General features: G+C 41.6%; 1 protein-coding gene across 1 annotated transcript in view; it reads right to left on the bottom strand.

Moving 5' to 3' along the window:
• Positions 1-18,848, bottom strand: part of SOCS5 (suppressor of cytokine signaling 5) — a 33,558-nt gene extending 14,710 nt beyond the window's left edge. Inside the window, exon 1 of the mRNA XM_059468095.1 lies at positions 18,719-18,848. The gene's annotated coding sequence lies outside the window, so the exon portion shown is untranslated. The remainder of the gene's footprint in view (positions 1-18,718) is intronic.
• Between the last annotated feature and the right edge of the window lie 3,868 nt (positions 18,849-22,716).

The raw sequence follows: 22,716 nt of genomic DNA, 5'->3' as shown, positions 1-22,716 counted from the left end.
TCAGATATTAAAACAGAAATAACACCATACAGATTTACCAAGAACTCCACATAGTGGTAGATTTCTATGCTAGAAACTGCAAATTCAAGACAATGGCACACATCAATTCCAAGTCAAGAAACCTTCAAATCATTTAGGCAGCATCCTGATGGCAGCCACTCATTGTAACATGTAAGTCCACACAAGCAACATTAAATTAAAGGAGTTTCCTTTAAGCTACCTCCATACACTCCAAGCAGGCAATTCAATTTTACCTTAACATTTAAAAAAACACCAAAAACAATGAGCATTAAGTTAGCAAGGTAAAATACCTGCCATGAAAGGGAACTCTAGGTGATTTAGTGTAGTAATGGCTCCCATACTGTTACATTTAACTCTTCTCACACAGAAGCTGCCACTATACTTTTTAAAAATTCATGTGGATAGAATAAATGGTTCCAGTCAGTGTTCAAGTTAAGTACAGCAGCCCTCTTGATGACTTCTGCAAAAGCCATAAGTACTCCAAGAAAAATGATGGAGCTCTCCCCTAGTAGAGAAGAATTTGTTTCTACTTCTAAGAACACTAATGAAGCATATCCTCCTCTACAAAGTTCTAAAATATAAATAGGTATCAAATTGATAAAAAGAGTGATTTAATGGTTATTTGTATGTAATTCTTGGAAGTTCTGAGTTAAGAAAAAGCATACCTTAATAGCTGTGCCTCACTAAAAGCAAAGGAAACTGGAAGCAAGGTTGAAAAGATGAGTCAAATCACATCCCACATCTTTGACAAGCTCAGTAAAAACAGCCAATTTAATATATTTTGTAAACAGAGCATTTCATTCAATTGCAAATGGCCTATTTTCCAAACACAATCCTTCTGTTCTGGGGTCAATTTACACTGGTTTAACAGTCCTATTTCTTCTCACTACATTTTTCAAAAGCTCAACAGCCTGTCTAATGCCTCACCCTCACCACTGTATCCATGCCCCCCATCAGCTTACAGGCAGCTCCTGGACACAGAGCTTTGCTCATGCACCCTTCCCCTGTGTCCTTTCAACCTGACCAAGCAAAAGATCATGTTCTCCAACACAAACTAGCTACTTGCCACCTCTTATCAACTGATAAAAACAAAGTTGTACTTGTCTTTCTCTAGCAATGTACCTAGAAGTAATCACATAGGGAAAAGCATTATTGCCATTCATGAAATTTGCATAAAAAATAAAATAAAGCAGTCATTCTCTCAAATTTAGGTGAAATGGAGCCAAAAGTTCAAAAGTTTCTAAATCCATGACAGCTGAGAAGACTAACAGCCCAAGCTGCTACCCAGCTACAGCTATGCTTACAGCAAGCAGGAGGTGGCCTGAGATGGACAGTCCTAATAACAAACTTATAAAGTGACCTTCATAATGACTTAACTCCCAACTCACATTCTGTCATGCCAGAAGTTTGGCAAGTAAATGCTATCACTACAGCACCACTGTAAATCTTAGATCAGTTTCTGTACAGAATACACTTTAATAAAATAGAAAACTGAGTAACTGCAGAATGAGACCAGGGGATTTAATCTGCAAAGCATTTGGCAAGCAAGGAGTTAAAATCCTGCCTAAGGCTAGCCCACAGCTGCTGTCAGCAGTCAGGCTTGTCAAGAGAAGCTCTGGGCTGTCTTGACAAGACTAATTGGCAGCAAGCACCTGGTTCCCCAGGCTGGGCCTGGGGAAGGAAAAAGAACATAAACCCTGCAAAGAAGAGGGAGAAGCAGCTGGAAGGCTGCCAGTAGGTCTAGCCTGTTTCATGTTTTCACTTCAATCCACAGGCAACTTCATCCTAGACTCTACCCAGCTAGAGCTATCAGAAACATTTCAACTTCCCAGCTGAAGGAAACCTGTGCTTTGTGGTTCTGTACCTGCAAGTTCTGCCAGTGAGCACTCACTAAGCCTTGGAGTGCAGGGTCCTGCTGCAGCACAGCCAGCTGCAACATCAACACCAGCACTAAATTCCAGTGCAACTGACATTTTGGTTTTCTCTTACCATACCTTTAAAATTATAGACTAAATTGCCAGAAAATCTAATCTAAGACTGTTCTGGATATTCTGTACATTGAACACATAAAGCATGAGCAATGACAACTTATGAACATTGCAAATTAAACTGCATCTTTAAAAAAAGTAAAAAAAAAAAAAAAGGTTTAAAAAATCCCCAACATTCTGAAAAGTAGCTAGAAGTAGAATGTATGAGGAATTTTAAGTGGGATTTCCAGAAAAGTTAAAAGACTTTAAAAATATTTTGACCTCTTCTAAGAATCAAGATTTCAGTGAATGTGAAGCTTTCTGAAATTCTGCCCTTGTTTTTTTCATATTAAAACTCAAGTTAAAAAAAAAACTAAAAGAATTAGCCTTGCAGGTTTAGCCCCTGAGGTAGGAAGATCTTTCTTAGGGGTAAGGAACAAAAAAAAAATCCTTTAGTTAGTTTAGCTGAGTTTGTATAACTGAATCAACAAGCATCTAGCTATATATAGACATACAAAAAAATTGATATATGTAAAATATGTATAATATCAATATACATCAGAATTTTTTGTGTGCAAGACAGTGTAAGTACAAACATTAAAATGTCAGAATTAAATTTCTTCAAAGCAAATTGCTCAGCAAATACATTGATTATGTCTTGGCCAATTTTCACATCTTAGGCATTTTAGCTTGCTAGTCAAGAATTCTAACAATGTAGAGCAGCACTGAGTTTCCACATCTTAAAACTGGAAATGTGGAAGTGTACTTGTACATAGTCTGAAAAACACTTCAATCAATAAGCATTCATGCCAATGGATGGTGCTTGGGAGAACAAAAGATTACAGTGGAACAGCTTGATAGTCAACCCATGTTAGCAGTAGAACAACCTCACCCAAAGAGGCAGAGTGTATCACTGTGCTCTTACCTGGGACACCACATGAACTATTGCAACATTCCTTTAACTGCTCATGATACTAAGCAGCACCAATACAATGATCCATAGGCAATATCTAAAAAGAAACTGCCCAGGGTAATGAGATTAAAAGTTACTGTGTTTAGTTACTGCTCTAGCAAAAACAAAAAAATGTTTCTCTGCCTGACAGCAAAGGGTCCAGCCCTTTGCAACACCTGCTCTCCATTTATATTTCAAGACTACTAGTGAGTAATCTAGAGGCTCTCTTGGTCTCCACTCATGAGCTTCATGACTCAGTGTTTTTTTAAAAAAACAAACAAAAACAAATATAAACATCTAACCAAAAAACCCCACCCCAAAACCAAACCAAGACAAACAAACAAAAAAAAAACCCAAAACCCACCCACACCACACTTTCCTTGTGCCATGCAAAAACAGGAATGCCCATGATTCAAAACACAGGATCAAGACATACCATAAAAGCTTCAAGGAATAATATCTAACCCTTCAACAGTCAGAAGTGTAAGACTATGACTACCTGCACAGGATATGCATTGCAGAGACTGAACAAGCACTGATAAGAAAATCAGGTCTTTCCTCTGAAGAGCATCAGTTGCCTCAGTCCACTACAACTGAGGTGCTAACTAGATTATTACACTACTATCTTATCTTCAAGGTGCTAGACTCCATTGCACAGGAAGATGAAATAGGACAGCAAGATAGATAATATGTGGCTGCATCTTTCTTCTTTGTTTTACATAAAGCAATCAGTTAAATAAAACTATTTTAATGAAATGCTTATTCTAGCAAAGAGGCACCTGTGCATGTTCCATAAGTGAGCCCCCACAGGATGAGAATTTTCTAAGAAAAATATACGTATTTGGTTAGCTCCTAAATTCTTCTCAAAATATAGAAATGCTTTGCCTTTTGAAATCACCTATCCAATCCAAAAGCTGTCTCCAGTTATCACTAAAGGATTGTTCCAGCAAGACCCTAGCCACGAATCACTAATTCACTGGTTAGCTAATGGGCATTCCTATTAATCAATAGGCAAATGGCCTACCTAAAAAGACAACTCACTAACCTGTGGTCCCACCTGAATACCTGCACACCAGCTCATTCAGTATTGGAAAGCTGCTTGGTATCCAAGGGCTCCTATCTGATATGGATGAACACAACTTACAGGCTGCAGGAACTCCAAGAAGATGCAGACCAGAAAAATGAATCTTTACAACACCATTGTCAGCTGCAAGGGACTAATAAAACCTGTAATGCTCTTTGGCCCTGTGAAAGCAGAGACTCAGTTACATGAATGGCCTACCCTGCTTGAGCAGGGAGGTTGGACCAGATCATCCACTGCAGACCCTTCCTTCTAACCTTACCTATTCTGGCATGCTGTAATGGCTTAAGAGGCTGCATGCCATGCAGGAAGAGCCTGCAGCACCACAGAAAATTGAGCAAACCTAAATCAGTGATTACTGAGTGATAAACTTGTCAGAGGGCAGCTATTGAAGAGTACAGTTCTTTCTAGGTTGTTTCTCATGAACAGAATTCAGCCATAGAAAGGGCACCCTAAGGGTGATAGTCCATGACAATTAATCTACCACTGCTTTGCTCCTATTAAAAAGGATATTCTTGCTTTCCTCCCATCCCCTTGCATCAGTTCCAGCATTCATCTGACCTCCATTTTCACCCTAAGCTAATTGATGGAAGCATCAGACAGACAAACAGCACTTCAATGAGAAAAAAGAAGCCAGAAGAGAGAAGTGATAGCATGGAGGTAGGAGAATTTTAAGTCTTATACCAAGAGAAGGAGGCAAAAGAACCATGTCTACCAGCAGCAGTGAGCCATTAATGCTGGTTTAGCCATTTCTGTGAAACCTACTCCTTAACGTTAACCAGATTCTCCTTATAACGTGAAATACGTTTTATTAAATCAAAATCTTAATTGTAAAACAAAAACTAAAACTTAGCTTCAAGACTAACACTCATCTAGAAAAACAGTGTACCCTTCAGAAGATCAGGAACTGTAACACTGCTAACAGGGAAAACTATTAATATAGAAATATAAGAAAAATTCACCTTTATTTTTTCAAAAACATGGTTCAACTGCTACATGAAAGACCAGACATTTTCTGGTATTTTTTATAAAGAACAGGAACATTTTAAGAGCACAGGAACAACCTGTTCAATAAAGAGTTCAGAAAGTTTTGATCCTTAAGTATCCTCCATGATGAAAAATACTTTGATTCTTGATGCAAAAAATAAATTTAAAAAAAGTCATTATGAGACATGGCAATTTCCACATCTAACAACTTTCACCCAGGGGACAGGAATTCCTGAAGAAAAATATGCAGCATGGTGATCACAAGAATGAGAATTCCAAATTCTAGATTCAAAACTAGATGAAAACGAAGAAATTTTCTTAAAATACTTATGCACAGTGACAGCTGGAGCACCCTTCAAACCATTATATGAAGTTGTAGGGTCCAAATAACTAAAACCATTTGTGCAAGTTCAGAGATCTCAAACTCTTCTGCTACAGACTGGCAGGACTCTGCCACTTAGGCGGGGGGAGGGAAACCCCAGAACACTGCCTAATGTTTGGCTGTACACAAGGCTGCAAAATTCTGATTGCACTGGCACCAGTGGCACACAGACATACAAAATTAAATTGTAGGTAACTTAAAACATGTCATGATTTGAAGAAAAATTATTTATCTTCATAAGAATTCTGATCAGCAGGCAGACCGGAACATTCTTGCAGCAAAATCTGTTTGCTCCTATACTGAATGAACATGGAAAAGAAGCACCTGATCCAGCAGGTACCAACTTCCCAAGAAGTTCACACTGCCACAGTGGGCTCTGCTGCTGCTTCAGAGGAAGGACAGCAAAGAAACTCGGGGAAAGCTCTCTCACACAGCTCCAAACACCTACATAATTAACACAGATTTTGCTACAGGGGAAATGCTTCTGAAAAAAGAAATTTTCAGCTGTGCTGTGTCAACAGGCAACGCATCTTTCCTAAAGTTTAAACTAGTCACCTTAAAAACAGCAAAGAAAGTCAGTCTACTTGGTGGCCCCGAAGTCTTTTCCCAACGGGACATGATTCTGAAAATATTTTTTCTCTTTTCCTTTTTACAAAATAATTTATTTACTACTTTCACCTAATGCTTCCTATCATCAGGCACATTTGATTGCTTTCTCTAGCTTTCTGATTTGGTCAGAATTTCACAGGCTAGGTAGCTACTGAAAATAGTTCTTTGAAGTCTAAGTTGTTGGAAAAATGTCAAAAAACTTACATTTTGGTCGCCTTTAAAAAGCCACCACCTCATTTTATAAATGCAGGAAGTTCAGCCTTTTTGTGGAGTATCTTCTGCTATATTTACAAAGGTTCAAATAAACTTGGTCTAGTTTGGAACTCCTGAAGAAAAATACCTTTAGGTTCATCAGCCTAGTAGTCTTTTGAGATTTTATCTGTGAAGGTCTCTGAAGAATCCTATTGAGTTTTTTGGCTGTCACAGCACTGAGTCCTGACCAAATGCATAGACCCTGTGTGTGGGCAGTGACTGAGCACCCCCTACAACCCCAGCTACATACACGGGTGATGAGTGACATCCTTGTGGTGCTCAGAAGTAACAAAGGCATTCACATACAGAAGAAGCCAAGCTTTAGCCCAGTATGGACACCTCAGCTTCTCTTCAATCTCTACAAAAAGTCACAGTCAAAATACCAGTGTTGGCAGGAGCCTGGAGGTACTGCAGAGCCAATGGGGCAGGAAAGGAGGAGGCACAAGTGCATGATTCTGGAGCAGGCACATGTCAGGGCTGTCTCGGAGATTTCCCAGCTGGCTTTGTGCCATAGGACCCCCCTCAATCAATTCACTTGGGACAATTCTGGCTCCCATGCTCTGCACAGCTTATTGCAGCCCAGAAATGTACTTGAAAGAAAAACCCTGCTGAGCATACAGAATGCAGAGTCTCCAGGGTAGCCCACAAAAAACAAAACAGAAAACTGTCATGTCCAGATCAGAAATTTTCAAGAAGAGAACTGGCTCAATTTTTACAGATTTTCATGTAAAATTAAAACAATACTGCTCAGCCAGAGGCTGCCCACAGACAAATTTCATGTAAATGTTCCAGTTCAGAGGTGCACTACAATATTTCAAAGTAGAGACTGACATTAAAAAAAGGCACAATTATTCTAGTTCTGTTTCTGAAAACAGATGAAGAATTTTGGCAAAAAGCTTTAAACAAAATTAAACTCAAGGCAAAGAAAAGCCTCTAAGTATTTCAGTCCAGGAGGTCAGAGATCAGGAAAGTTATAAATGATTGATTATACCAGCTCTCAAAATTTTTCCAACACTTCCTATTATCTGTGGAAGAAACAGATGAAGGAAGAACACCACTGGGAACAATGACTTGTGTGAACTCCCACTTTCACTTAACCAGCAATGTTCTTTGTTACAGAAGTCTACAGCTGGATAACAAAACAGGGTGCTTTGTCAATGATACAAAATCAAACCATTCAAATTGTGCATTCTGACTTTGCAAACTGCTGGGTGAACAGCTGGACACTCTAAGAGTTATCTGTGTGATGACCAGTGTCAGGTTCAGTGAAATGACAGCACAGGATGGAGCCAGCAAACACAAATAAAACATAATAATATCTTCCTTTCTAAAAATTCCAATTGCTTGTTTACTCATTGTGATCAGGTAACATTAACACTCCATACCATCTAACTTTTTCCTGAAAAAATCTGAAGGTAAATCAGAGTGACCTTTGCAAGCCTCAGAGACAGACTCAACTGGAAGACTTCACAGCCTTGATCCCAAACAATGTCAATGTCATGCTCCATCCTAAGAGAGGAAACAAGTGAAGCAACATGGGCATATACAGGGACAGTTAATTCTGTCAGTAGAGGACTTTTAGGCCTACAGCAAACAGGAGCTAAAGTCCATAAGGACAAGATCAGACCCCTCAAAGAAAAACCCCACCTCAACAGTAAGAAAATACACAAGGACAGTATTTTTCCTTCACTCTTCTGACTCTCTTACAAGCAGTCCTGGACATTCTATTTAAATTCCATCACATATAAGTAAAACCAGAAACAGCCATGGCCCTTAACTCTTTATATCCAGTCACTGTTGTTCAACTCCCACTATGGGCAATTGTAAGCTATTTGAAGTATCACCACACTAGCACTACCTGCACCCAGCCTAAAATTATTGCAATACCTTTGAACACAGCTACATTTGGTACAAAGTTACCTTTGTCTAATTACTCTTTTTTGTTGTTGTTGGGGTTTTTGTTTTTAGCTTGTTTGTTCTATAGAATAGAGTATTTCAGTTGAGAGACCTACAATAATCACCTGCTCTGCCTGACCAATTCTGGGCTGACCAAGTTAAAGCACATTTTAAAGGCAATGTCCAAACACCTCTGAAACACTGACAGGCTTGGGGCATTGACCACCTCCCTAGGGTGCCTGTTCCAGTGTTTGAACAAATGCCTCCCAATGTTCAATCTGAACCTGCCCTGGAGCAGCTTTGAACCATTTCCACACATCCCATCTCTGGATGCCAGGCAGAAAAGCTCAGCACCTCCCTCTCCACTTCCCTTCTCAGGGAGCTGTGGAGAACAATGAGGTCATGCTCAGCCTCCTTGTCTCCAAAGCAGACAAGCCCAAGGCCCTTGGCTGCTCCTCACAGGACATTGCTTCCAGGCCTTGCACCAGCTTTCTTGCCCACCTCTGGATGCAACATATTCCCAAAACAGATTTCCATGGTCATTTGTCCTTCCTACCTGATGAGAAGGGAGAAAAATGCAAAAGCAGAAATAATTCTTTTACCAGGCTGGCACTGTGTTACAGCCCAGGGATTTGGCACCACAGCACCTGTGGCTGTGCTACTGCCAACACACTGCCAGCTTCAGCTTGGCAAGGACGGCACAGAACTCCACTTCCCTCACTTCATGGTACGCTCCTTTGCTGCTGCTCCTCACCAAGAAGGCTCAAGTCTGTCTTTCTGTCTGCTCCCACAACAAGCAGAGTGCATGAATACACAGTTTACCCCCAGCTATTTGACTCCTGCACACACAGGACAGGTCTGCTTGTGCAAAGCCTTTTGAGTAGCAACTTTGTACACATATTTATTTGAGCCCCAGGCTCCGCTCCTGCATAGAGGCATCACTTCCCTTTAGAGCTAAATACACAGTTCAACTCCAAAATTAGTAAAAAGACAAAATAACATGCAAAGCTAAATGAATGGGAAACAAAGATTAGGAGTACTGCATTCAGCTATACTTAAAAGATTGGCAAACAGTGCTATACTGGTAGGCCCACTAGCAAGATTTTGTAAAAGAGAGTTACCTCTGTACACTGACATTCTTTTGGAGATTTGGCTTTCTTTCATCACTGTCCCAAATCAAAGACCAGAATGTTTTCATATGTAGCTGTATCTGTAACACCACAATTCTTATCTACAAATCACAAGGGTTTCCAACAGCAAAGACCAAGACTGTTTTCCCATGCTAACAACAAACTCCTCTATGTTTGCAAAATGCTTCCCTTTGGATCATTCCTTATAGCAAGACTATGACGTTTTTATAAAAGAAAAGTGCATCCTGGGCATAAGGAAAACTTACAGTGATTAATGAAACCACAGAACTAAACATCCTTCAGAAGAGAGGCATCAGCTGAGCACTCTCACACACTAGTGAATGACTAAAGTACGTCATCCTGCTGCCTCAGAGCACCACTACTGCCTCTTCAGCCCTCCAGACTGCAGGAAGGCACATAAACAAGCAAGGCTGAAGAGAAGAAGTTCTCTTAGGTATGTCATCCATGATGTCAGCATATTCTTAAATCAACAACTGCTAACTTACTGTCCCCTCTGAATTCAGAATAACTTGAAAAAAGACAGGGTACCATGCTTTAGAGATGACGACCTTACTGTTGACAGGAAGCCTGGCAGCAGCAGGTTTTAAAAATATCTCAACATCAATTTGCTTCTAAGAGTAAAAACTAAAACACTTGCAGAGAATGGCTGTCTATTTTACAGGTAAGCTGTACTCCAGTAACTTCCTCACTAAATTAAATCAGTTTTATACTTTGGGCAACAGCTCACACTACATCTACAAATTACCTAGGTAACAGTTTTGAAAACCTTACTAGCACCTATTCCTATATTTGCCTTTGGCAGAAAAAAGTTTTTGACTCATTTTTACGTTCAATTAATCCACAGTCACATTCTTCATAAAAAGACTTCTGGAAAAACTCAACTTGCTGGAAACAGTAACTGTAATTACTGACCCTCTTGAAGTCAGCCAAAATTAAATTGCAAAGTAGATTTTCTGGCATTCCAGCTAAAACTTAATAGTACAAAGAAAAGCAAGTCTACAAGTGAAAGAAGAAACCAGGCCCGTATTTGTGAGAACCCAGAAAATGAGATACAAGTGGGGAGTTCATAGGGGAAAACTGAGAATAGACCCTGAACATTCTCCTTCTACATTTGTACTACATAACAAAAAGAGTAAAACTTCTCCTTTGCACATCTTTGTAGTATCAAATCTCTGTCCAAAAAAAGCATTATTATTAAAAAGGACAAATAAGACTTCGTGAAATTTCATAGTAAAGAACAAATCATAAACTGTAACTGTATGGCATTTTATCTCCTTACATAACATTATTCTCTTTTCTCTACAGTTTCCAGGTTTGTTTTACTTATTGCTCTCTGCAATTATGAACCAAGTCAAACCAAAAATCGTGGTGTCTCTGTATTTCTCAGGAAAACAGAAAACACCACTGCAGGTGTCCCATTAGGAAACTTGTGTGAAATTGCACATGCCACTGTCAATGAAACTGTCAAATCAAGATTCTTTTCACTTATTACAGGCTTTAAAGCAAGTACAAGGATCACACATTCCTCAACCATGCACAGATATGCTACTAGTATGCCACATTAACTTTACTAGCATTAAAACAATTGGCTTATCATGGTGCAAAATGAATGAACATTCCATATTTGACTAACGCTTAAAAATATAGAATTCATGGGCTATGTAGACATTCTGAAGCTTTTGCTTCTACTGAATTATTTGCATAACAGAAAAAAAAAAGTGATTTCATTATGTGATAATTTTTGAACCTATAAGCAAGAACTTCCAGGACTAAAACCCAAATAATTTCTACCTTAAAAACCATTCCCAAAATAAGCTGAAGATTTGCAGTTACTGCTATCTATTGTCATCTATGATACTACAGGAGAATATTTTCTACCCACATAAGCTATTGTTGAAAAAGGGCTGTAAAGTTCCTATAGAGCACACTAGCAACAGGGATTTCCATATGTATTTAAATATAGGTACTGTCAAAGAGACAAGCAATGGTACATTGCTATTTTTTTCCATTTTAAAAATTCTGATGAAAACTAGTTGTGAAAAAAGCTAAACATCAGGCACCAAAAACTACAACAGTGATCATCAAATGTGGGGAAGGGGCAAACCAAACAACACTCAAAGCAAGGACATTTCAAACTTTCAAGCTGCTTAAGAAATCGGGTTCTGGCCTGAAAGGAAGTGTAAGTTCAATCAACAAAAAGTCAGTTTTTCCTGAATTATACAGAACTACAGAACACAATATTTTTCCAAATCTAGTGCCATACTGAATCTAAGTCCAAACCTTGATCTAAGATACAAGATGCCTACTACTATTTCAGACACCAGTTGCTCTACTGGTCTGTGTCTGGACCTTAAGGCACCAAACCTCATTTATTTTGTTCACAACTGTTGGACAAATATCAAAATAGAAAATTTGTTCAACACAGTGGTCATCAGTCCCCCTCATAAGCAACTCTGAGCTGTAGTGTGTGCAATTACTTGACAGTTTTGAATGTAAAAGTCACAATCATTCTGACAAAACCACTGAAATTCCTTTAAAAGACACTTCACTCCTAAAGGAGTTTGAGAGAACAAAGCCATGTTGTATGCTCATGGGGACTAACAATTCTACCAACAAAAATGCTAAATCCTCTAGCAAATGCTTCAGACCCCAAGGAATTTGAGAAAACAAAGCCATATCATCTGCACATGAGAACTGATACTGGGCAACACAGACTCCTGAGGCAAAAAACTTTCTCACTTCTCACAGCACAACTATTTGAGCATTATAAACATTAAAACTCCTGATTCCCAGATTTTATCTTTTTAGTTCCAGTAAAGGGAAACAGAACATCATCAGGTCAATCTGAAAGAGTGTGTGTGTGTTTATTAAAATAACTTTTGCTAGAATACAATTCAATAAAAGTACCTCTATAATACAGACTACTATGTAGATTAACTGAATTTGGAAATAATTTAACTGAGACATGAAAGAACCAAAGAAGACCTAAGAGAATTTAATTTGGAATTGTCATATTGGAAGACTAATTGCTAAGTTATCTTTCTAATAAAGAACAAAAAACAGATTTTCTTTCTCAAATAGACTAACTGAATAGGGGTAAAAAAACCCCAGTATTTCTACAACTTTACTAGTGCACATTATGCGAAGTGTCAAGTATAAAGCCAGATTTTCTGAAAAAGACCATTTCAAACATTCTCAACTAAAGAGAACTAAGTTATGGAAAGAAACCAACAATTACAATGTCATAATCCAGATGGGACAGAATTTGTTAATTGCCAAACCAGGCTATATGCTAATCATGTCAGCAAATACTAACAGGCACACGGCACACTCCTGAAATACAGTAATGGGATGTAACATAAGAATAGCCCTGACCATCACAGGGTACACCTAATAAAAATCCTGTCTGGCCAATACATGCTGCTCAGTAGAGAATAGAACAACAGGTGAACTATTTTTTAACACAGTCCTCATATCCTTTCACAGAGTCAGTACTCTGCAGTTCAGTGTTTTTAAACCCAGAAATAGTACTTTTGCATTCTCCAAGATATACTATACAATCAATACTTTCAATCTCTTAATTTAAATCTAAATTATGACACATAATCTGTTTTACATCTGTAAGAACCAGAGCTCCTGTTGTCAAAGCTCTTGCTTCCATAAGTAAAGTTTACCAAATCTTAAGAACAATAAATATGAGGAACTTATTTGGTAGATAAACCACACACATTTTTGATGATAAAGCTGGTTTGATACTGAAACTTTAAATCTGATTTACATTCCAATCTACCATCACTGTGACAATCTGCATTAAGGTCTCAATGTACTATGAACAATAAAATTAAAGCAAAAATCAAAGATCGGGTTTGTTGCCAAAATTTTAGATCATGTCAAATGTCCAAATGAGTTAAACTGCTGGCAAGAACCTGCCAAAATACCCAGTGAGATACTGGCAGCAGAAACTTCACTCACTGAAAAGAGACTTTTCTTACCTTAAGAGTGCGGCTGGATGAGACTTAAAAGAGAACAAGTCACTGCAGTCTGAAGGGACAACGTAACACCATCTCCCCTCTGTACCCCCACGCCCTGTCACACAGCCCACAGTTGGTCTCCCTTAACCCACTACCAACTAATGCAGAGGAAAACAGAAATTAGAACAGTGTGGATTAAATCAACTGGTTGAATAAAAATGGAGAAACTGTGTCAGAGAATCTGGAGACTCCAAGCGGGTAATAACACAAGTGCAATTTAAGACAGGTCAAACAGAAGCTTTATTAACACGATCACAGTGAGAGAACATTGAGAGCATCTTTCCTGGCTCTCTGCCAAGCAGCTGCAGACCCCCAAACCATACATTGTTTCAGAGAAAGGCAAGGAAAAGCAATCACATCAATGTCAACAAAGCCAGGTACCCTCCCTGGGAGGGATGGACTCCTTAGGTCTGCTGCTAAACAGCCATAAATCTAATGAGCACTCTGGCACTAAATAATGTGACAACATGGAGATGGCTCGTGGTGGAGCCTACAGGGGTGGCCTGGTATTATCCTATCTGAGATGCAAAGTCGGAAACAATCAGACTGCTAGCTTTTGGTTGAAAGGAATGTTGTTGGAGTAAAGATAACCCCTTAGCCAGACCTCTCAATCTTAACTGTTAATAATTTTACCACCGCAAGGCTTTGACAGCTTAAAAATACATTGCTGCCTTCCTCTTCCAAGCCAAGAGTAAGACCAACAAATGGAAAATCATATCTACCAAGTCAAAAACACTGCAAGACACAACTCAATTGAAAATTTAACTTATTGAGCAAATATTAAATTAAAAAAATATATATTTGATAAAATTGATGAGTTAGTGCACTAGTGGAATGATTAAAACACCTCCTTCACAGACCCCAAGTATAAAAGCTCCCTCAAACCAAAATTCAGTAATAGGTACTTTTTCCACAAGTAAATCAGTCAGTAAATCAAACAGTGCTGCACATGTCTTGCTGCAAAACCAAAAACCCAAGGTACAGAGGCAGAGTATGTAGTTTGATATAAAACTAGATGTACCTAAGCAGATGAAATCCCAAGAATCAGAAGTTAGAGACATCTTGGAGATGGAAGTTCCCTGTTTAAGTTCTTTTCAAGAAACAGGGTCTACCCCATTAAACATGTTCATCTTTAGCTAGGCAAGTTCCATGAATAAAATTAAGTAAGTCAAACTGGCATAAGCACCACTGCTTATTTTTGTTAAGCTAAATTTTTGTTATTAGAGGCCAAAAAGTCGAAGAAATTATCTTGATCAATTTTCATCAGAGTTTTGATCAAGCCGATTTCATTCAACTGCTGTCCCTGAGTCTCTACTAGCCTAATGGGAATATTAGGTAGTAAGCCCCAGACATTTTTTATCCCAGAATTACAATTCTTAATCCTATGACTGACATTTGAGTCTTGAGCAATGAGGCCCAAGTTATTTCATTTGGGAGCCAGGCTGACCATTGAATTACTATCAGAATTCATTCTGCTGAGGAGGAACAAAAACATATCAGATTTAGTACTGCAGAAAAATTATTTTTGATTGCTCCTACTCCACTTCAATTTTTAAGCAACATCTCAAATTTCACCTCTGTAAATGTGCTCCAGTCTGAAATCACTGAAGCACTTACAAAAACCGTAAAAGTTTCTGCCTCTAACAAACTGGTGCTCACCACAGGTATTGCAATACAACAGTATCTTAAGGAATGTTTCACGATCCACAACAGCAGTAAAATACTTCTTGTAAAAAACCTTGAGTTTACACAGACTAGTTATGTAGCGCACTGAAATTGCTATTATTCTGCTGCAACAAAAAGAAAACCAAATTTCTGACTTCTCTGATCCTTCAACTACTGTAAAGATTCAAACTTTCACAAAAAAGGAGTACTGTTTTAAATGCTTCAGTTGATAATGCAGTACATCATCAAAGAGTCTCCAGCTAGCCCTGAACACACTGTATTCGGCTACATAAAGAAAATACTTCAGAGTCCTCAAGAAGTATTACTGATCTGGGCCAGCCTCCATCTCCCCCTCCTTCTTATCCCAATCTTTCATAGATAGGCTTTAAATGCTTTGCAGCTGTCCAACATTAAGGCTGAAGAATTCAACAACCACGGCACTATAAAAACACAGGGTGAAAAGCAACTATGTTCAGGACCTGTTACAGAGCTAGAAGAGGTTCCTGACTGCAAACTTCTTCACCAAAATCTGGATAAGGTCCCGAGAGCAGATAAAACTGTCAAATTATTCCTTCTTCCTTCCAGATAATTCTTCAATTGAGTGCCTACCATATAAACTAGTGCAGACTATGCATAACTGCATTGAGTTTTAGCCAACCTCTCTCACAGCCAAAAATATCAACCACCACCACTGCACACATTTTCTTACTGAGATTTTCAGAAGGTCTGCATAATCTTGTAACTACAAAGTTAGTGAGCCATTCCATATTTCCTGAAACTAAACTGCACATCAGATGATTCACCAATTAGTGTATTCATGAAGCTTTAAGAACCAATCAAAATTTCATTTTTGTTGAAAAATTTAACAGAAATGTCCAGCTGTATGCATGGAGAGAGCATGTGGGCTCTTCTCCTTTATTTAACTTAACTAACAGCTACGTTAGCTGGTGAAAAATATTCAGTGTGTCAAAGTTAATTTATCAAGCTGACAAAGTATAAGGGCTCCAGAAGGTATAGCATACATTTACTAAATTTTAAATACAACATTTTAACTAGATATAGCTCAAAGATTAAAATAAGCTGTCCAACAAGCAAACCACACAAATACATATCACTCCAGGGCACTTCTTATTTAATGGAGCAATTGCATGCTTGTTTCAAACTAATGCATAGGTCAGCATATCAGAAAAGCCGGTCATCCTTCAGACCTCAAATCCCATAAATCAAAACGTGTTCTTTTACACTAGGTGGATATCTTTGGAAGAGAGAGGGCTACTCACTACAGTGCAGGCCATGATCAGATGGAGGGGAGGCACTGCTTGTTGTACAACCAAACCTTGCACCCCCTGGAAGCCTCTAGGCACAAACACAACCAGGTAAAACCAAGTGCTCATTTCCCCCTAAGGCTGAAACTAGGAAGCACAGCTCTTGGGAAAACAAGCCAAGGAAATCAGCCTAAAGCAGACAATTATTCAGGAATTACTTAACTAGCCAACCTATTCCAATACTTTGGAATAAAAATCAGTATTTTAGGAGTTTATGACGAAGCCTTTACATCAAGTTATTTCATCTATGAAGTCAGGAATGTACAATTTAGTAAACAAAAAGGCATCCTGTTTAGATTTTACATTTGTTTTCACTATTTGCAACAATAAATATATTACCACCAGCTTAACTAAATTTTAAGAATAGGTAAAATTGCTGTATGGAAGTTACATGGAGTGATCTGAATCCACGAAGTATCTATCAAAAATTTAGCTATTTTGCAGGAAGCTATCACAGGATGAGGTGCTTTACAACTATTAATAAAAACCATCACTACTGTTTGATTAGACTAAAATCCATCTCTAAGCATAACGAATGAGCCCTAAAAATGCATGTTATACCATCTTTGGTTATATGTCCATCAAGGAAACATCTAATTTGAAGAAAAGTCATCTCTCTAGAACCTTGCTGCAGAGAGACAGGTTTCACATGTTGCAAAGAAGATTTAAAAGAAACCCTTTCTGCTTGAACACAGTTGATTTCTAATCCCTTGCATTTGCTCCCTCTTTATTAGATGTACCTGCCATCATTAAAAGAGCAACAGAAGAGAAATTCTAGATATTCCTACAAGGACTTATTCAGCCATTTTTGCAATGCTCTCATACACATGGAAGTCATGTCAAGCTACTGCTACCCAACTGTCTGAATTCACTGCCTGATTTGTATTGCTAATGCAATGCTGAAAACCAGAGCAGAGGCAGGGCATTTAGACCAACTGGAAAATCAGAACAGATTTCATCCACTCAGTCCACCAGGTCACAAAATTGGTTTGTTTTCTCTTTCTTGTCGCTTGCTTTGGACTGACAAATAATTCACTCTGCCATACTTAGTCATGTACAGAAATGTAAAGAATTGGATTGTTCTGACAGAAACTCTATTGCTAAGGCTATTGCTTCGATATGAGGTCCATTTGAGTATCTTGGTTTACAGACTGACAACTGAATGAAGTAGGAGGTTGCTAACTTGGAAACTTGCCTCCTTTCAAGTGTCTCACGGCAGCAAACTCATCAGCTGAGGATATTCAAGGTAACAGGGGTTATGCTCAGGCTGAGAGCTGCACGAGATCTTCAGCACAAGCTTCTCATGGCACAAACTTGCACGACACAAGGTCGTGAGGTGCACGGATCACACTTCCAGATTTCTATGGATGTAACATTCCCCAACAATACTGGAATTAGCTCTAGTGAAAAAGCATCTTTGGTTTGTGTGGTATGGCCTGGGATCAGACCTCACAGTATGGGATATGGTGCCACATGATGAACAGCATAAAATGTATTGCTTACAATCAGAAACAGTGCAGAAAACTTCAACAAGCTTTACAGGAGAGGGAAAAAAATACAAGAGGGGAGGATTCTGTAAGTATTCAGGGAATGGAAGCAGACTATTGTACATGCTGGGTTCATAAAACCACATCACCAGATTATACACAACCCTGATGAAACAAACATTCAGAGACAGAAATGTATTCCATGGGATTAAGCTCCTGTGATTCAGTGCAAGTATTGAAGTACAAAGTTGACAACAACAGCAGAAATAACTCGATTTACTGTTCCTACAATTCCAAGAAATCATTCACAACTTCGAATCAGATGCGTATAAGGACCACTTGCAAACTTTTATGCGCTCTCACGAGGGAGCCCGGCCCGCTGCCCAGCGCACGCCGCTCCGCAGCGGGGGTTAACGGGAGCCTGGCCGCCCCGAGGTCCCTTCAGTGGTCATTCTGCCAGGACACTTCCATACGGACAAGCCGTGCGTGCAGACTGGGGCACAGGAGAGCGCCGAGCGCCCCGCTGCTCCCGCACCGGCCCCACCATGGCCCCGGTGCCGACCCCGGGCAGCGCCGTCCGGCCGGGCAGGTTCGATGCCCGCTCGCGGGGCTCCGCTCGAGCCCTCAGCGGGGGCCGGCACCGAACGGAGCCGCCCCCCCGCACCGCTCCGCGCCTCCCCCGCCCCGGGCGCCCTTCTCCCGGCCGCGGCTACAGCCCAGTCCTCGCCGTCTCTTCCCCCGGCCCCCGACGCCCTCGGGCCGGGACAGGGCGGCAGCTCCCGCCTCCCTCCCGCACGGAGCCGCGGCCTCGGCGAGCGGCAGCGGGGCCGCGGCCGCCGGGGGGCGAGCGGCGCAGGCAGGTCCCGCCCGCCCGCCCGCCGCGCCCGCGCCCCGATCGGAGGCAGCACCTACCGCTGCGCCGTCCCGGCGCGGGCAGCAGCGCCTCAGCGCCGTCCCGGCGGGGGCAGCGCCCGTAGCATCCCCGGCCCGGGCCCGCCGCCGGTGCCGCTCCCGGAGCGACCGGACCGAGCCCCCTCCCTCCCTCCGCCCAATGTAAAATAGTTCCCCGGGCCCCGGAGCGGAGACACCGGGAGCGACACCTCGCCGGCCAATGAGAGCCGACCTGGCCCCCAGCGGCGCCAATGGGAGCGGCGGGCTGGCGGGGGCGGGGCGTCGCCCAGCCAACCGGGGCACGGCGCTCGCACTGACCCGCTAGGCTGTCTCCGGTGGCCTCCATTGACCACCATCTTGGAGTCGGGCGCGATGCCCGCGCCGGGAATGGGGCGGCCGGCCGGCGGCCATCTTGGGTCCGGGCGGAGCCACGTGCGGGGGCGGGCGGCGGGGAAGGGGCGGCCGAGCGGAGCCCCCGCCCCGCCGGCAGCCGGAATTCCCAGCGACAGCCGGCGTCAGGGGCGGGGCGGAGCGGGAACGGCGGGGGAAAGCTGGTGGCTTCTCACAGTGCGGCTCCCGGGACGCCGGATGCTGCGCAGGCAGGGACCGCCTCGGCACTGCGCCTGCCGGCGGCTCCTTGCGCGCTGCAGGGAGCAGCAAAAGCTTAACGCGTGGAGGCCCTTGGAGACACGTCGGTATTGTGGAAAATGCGTATTTTAGGATTGGCTTTTCGCAAATATTAAAATGAATATTATATGTGTTGTGTTAGAAAGTAATGCTGTATTAATTCTCTTAAGTAGTGTGTTTAATATAGTTTTAGGTTATAAAAATTGTTAAAATAGAAACTATGCTATGTAGGATACTTTTTTTAAAGAAAGGACTGGCAGCGAGATAGCAGCCACAGGACACCTAAATCTTTCAGAGAATGAGAATTTATTGCCCCAGTATCAGGAGAAACGAACTTCTTCCCGCCTCGAAGGCGCTGTTAGGATTCAGAGGAAGAAGTTGACGATGACCAGACAGAATCCTGTGTTTGAATGGAATTTATGCATCGTGTATGAGATGTATGAATACGCAACAGGCTAATGTTTTTAAGGGTTAATCCTTTGTTAATGTGTGCCCTTTTTCGGGCCTGTGCTGCCCAGAAAAAGGTACCCGGGCGTCCATAACTCTTTGTTTCTATTGTCTCATATTGTCCTAATTCAAATTGTCCAAATTATTATTACTCAAATTGTATTACTATTTTTATAACCATTTTATTACTATTAAACTTTTAAAATTTAAAAAAACCCAAGTGATTGGCCTTTTTACAGTGCTGTTGGGAGCAATACCCCATTCAAAGCAGTTTCATCTCCCTTCCCCCGTGTAATGGAGAGCACATCCATGACTTGGCCTAAGCGCAGATGAAGGACCATCCGATCGCGTCGGCAAAGGAATCGCTCTCTGCTGCACCAGTGCAAAAAGATGGCTGCTATTCCAAGTGACACAACATATCACATTTTCCTGTGTCTGGCAGGCACACTGGGACACTACGGTGCATTCAGATGAGGAAGGATGCAGGACCCTTCGGAGGGAAGGGTCCAGGGTTTACTCTACTGGGAGGCAGCAGCAAGCAGAGAATGGCAGGAGCCGGTTCTCTCGGCATCTTTCTCAGAGGCTTTTGAGGAGGACACAGAGCGTGTGCTCAACAAGCTTGCAGGTGGTGCTAAAGCAGGAACAGTGAGTGCTGAAGGACAGAGCTGCCATTTAAGTGCATGTAGACTGGGTGGGGAATGACATGATAGGAAGCCTGTGAAACCCAGCAAGGATGAACACAAGGAAATTTGACGGGTCCTGCATTTGGGAAGGAACAGGCCTCTGCAACAACACAGGGTGGAGACTGATGGGCTGTGGGGCAGCTTTGAAGCAAAGGATGTGGGGTCTCGTTGGACAGCACATTGGTGTCAGGCCAAGAGCATCCTGGGTCATACTATTGGAAGCATAGCCAGTAGGCCAAAGAAAGAGATTATTTATTTCTGCTCAGCTACTTGTGGAATAGTGCATCCAGTTTGGGGTCACAAAATGCAAGGAAAATCTCAACAAACTAAAACAAGTTCAGTGGAAGGCACTAAGTGCTCCAGGGGAAGGGGCAGCACTTGCCCTGTGAGCAGATTTTGAGGTAACCACCCTGGATTAGCCTGAAGAAGAGACAACTTAAAATACTTCAGCATACAGAACACAGCCTAGCATCTACATTACCAGCAAAAAACCCCAAAGATTAAATAATACACTGTATAAGCAATTCTGCACCTTGGAAGAGGATGAAAAATATAATGAAACATAGCTAATGGATGTTAGTTGCATTCAAAATGATACTGATGAGGCCAGTGTGTGAATTTACATTTCTAGAGTGGGGTAGCACTCATGAAGGATTCATGTGCACCCCGCACAAATGCAGCTGAATTGCCACTTGGCAGCCCTACATAAACAGTGCAAGAAAGAATGTGCTAACACGTAGCAACAACAGGCAAAATAAATATAGAGCCAGCATAGCCAGGATCTGGTTAACAGCTCAACGTGGGAAAATGCAAGTGCTGCACCAGGGGAGCAGCAGCCCCAGGTGCCTGTATGTGCAGGGGGCTGTCCCAGCAGCTTTGTGGGAAGGTCCCGGTGGGCACCAAGTTGAACACGAGCCAGCAACACTCCCTTGATGCAGAGAAGGGTAGCAGCATCCAGGGCTGCATGGTGCCAGCAGGTTGAGGGAGTTGATTCTGCTCCTGTCCTCAGCACTGGTGAGGCTGAACCTGCGAAGCTCCCCGGTACAAGGGAGGCACAAAGCTACTGCAGAGAGCTCAACAGAGGGTCGCTCAGGTATTAGGGGATTGGAGCACCTCTCCTGTAAAGAGGGGATGGAGGAGATGGGGCTGTTCCGGCTGGAGGAGAGAAGGCTTAGAAGAGGATCTTACTCAGGTGTATAAATACCTGAAGGGAAGATAGAAAGAGGATGAAGCCAGGGGTTAAACCACAAGAGTCTTTTCTGCAGTTATCCAACACTGACTCCACTTGTATAAAAGTTCTATGAATCAGTTTTAACCTCAACTTATAGGCTGTTTCGCTTTTTAATTAATTCTGTAGGAAATGGTAGCATTTTCATTTCCAGTATGCAGTAAAAATTTTTATGCTAGATACTTAAAACTCATCAGAAGTATAAAGTTTTAGAAACATAAACCCTCAGATTTGCTACATCTCTTTATATTTGTAGAGCAGGTCCTCTTGATTTTACCATTTTTGTCAGGATTAAAGTTCAGCCAACAGTTTTCATCTAATGAAAACACCTGCCATTCTGGCCTGCTACAAGGACAAAGAACTTACAACTGGCTGGAGAGAAATAATCAACTGCTTTGTTTCATTTTAAAGATCTGATGATAGGATGGAGGAAAAGAAAGGAAATAGGTGGCTACATGCTATAAACAAGAAGAAAAAATCCTAACACCATTCCTAATACCAGCAGAGCTAGGCTGTGGGCAGACCTCAGCAGGATGGAGACTTTGCAGCTGGTGGTTATCATGCCCTGACCCACACAGCTGTAGGACATACTTTGATTTTGTGAGGGATCATTGATGCAAGGGACCAGCTCTCAGCCCTCAAAGCATGATGGAACTTGCTGTGGCTGCTCTGCACTGCTGTGTGGGGCTCTGAAGAGCTCTGTCCATAACACTGGGAAGGATATGAGAAAGTCATGGACTGTGGTGGGTGTTCCAAACTATGAGGCTGCAATGAGCGTATTGGAAGAAATCAGACCACCTTTCTTAGGGTGTGCACACAGTCTTGAATGAAAAGCAATTCCCTGGGGAAATTTCTGGGCAACCCCATCTTTCATATGGCAATTAATTTTCCTGATGGAGGGCAATGGTCTGTGCATTGTAGGAGGACATGGGGATGCTGTGAGGAAACACCACTTGGAAGAAGGTGATCAGAGGTTGGAAACTGAGCTGGCTGCTACCTCCCACATTGGCTTGCTTTCATCTTTCAGTGTTTAT

This window comes from Ammospiza nelsoni, chromosome 3, assembly GCF_027579445.1.
Source record: "Ammospiza nelsoni isolate bAmmNel1 chromosome 3, bAmmNel1.pri, whole genome shotgun sequence".
Taxonomy (NCBI): domain Eukaryota; kingdom Metazoa; phylum Chordata; class Aves; order Passeriformes; family Passerellidae; genus Ammospiza; species Ammospiza nelsoni.
This window is presented reverse-complemented; position numbering and strand designations above follow the sequence as displayed.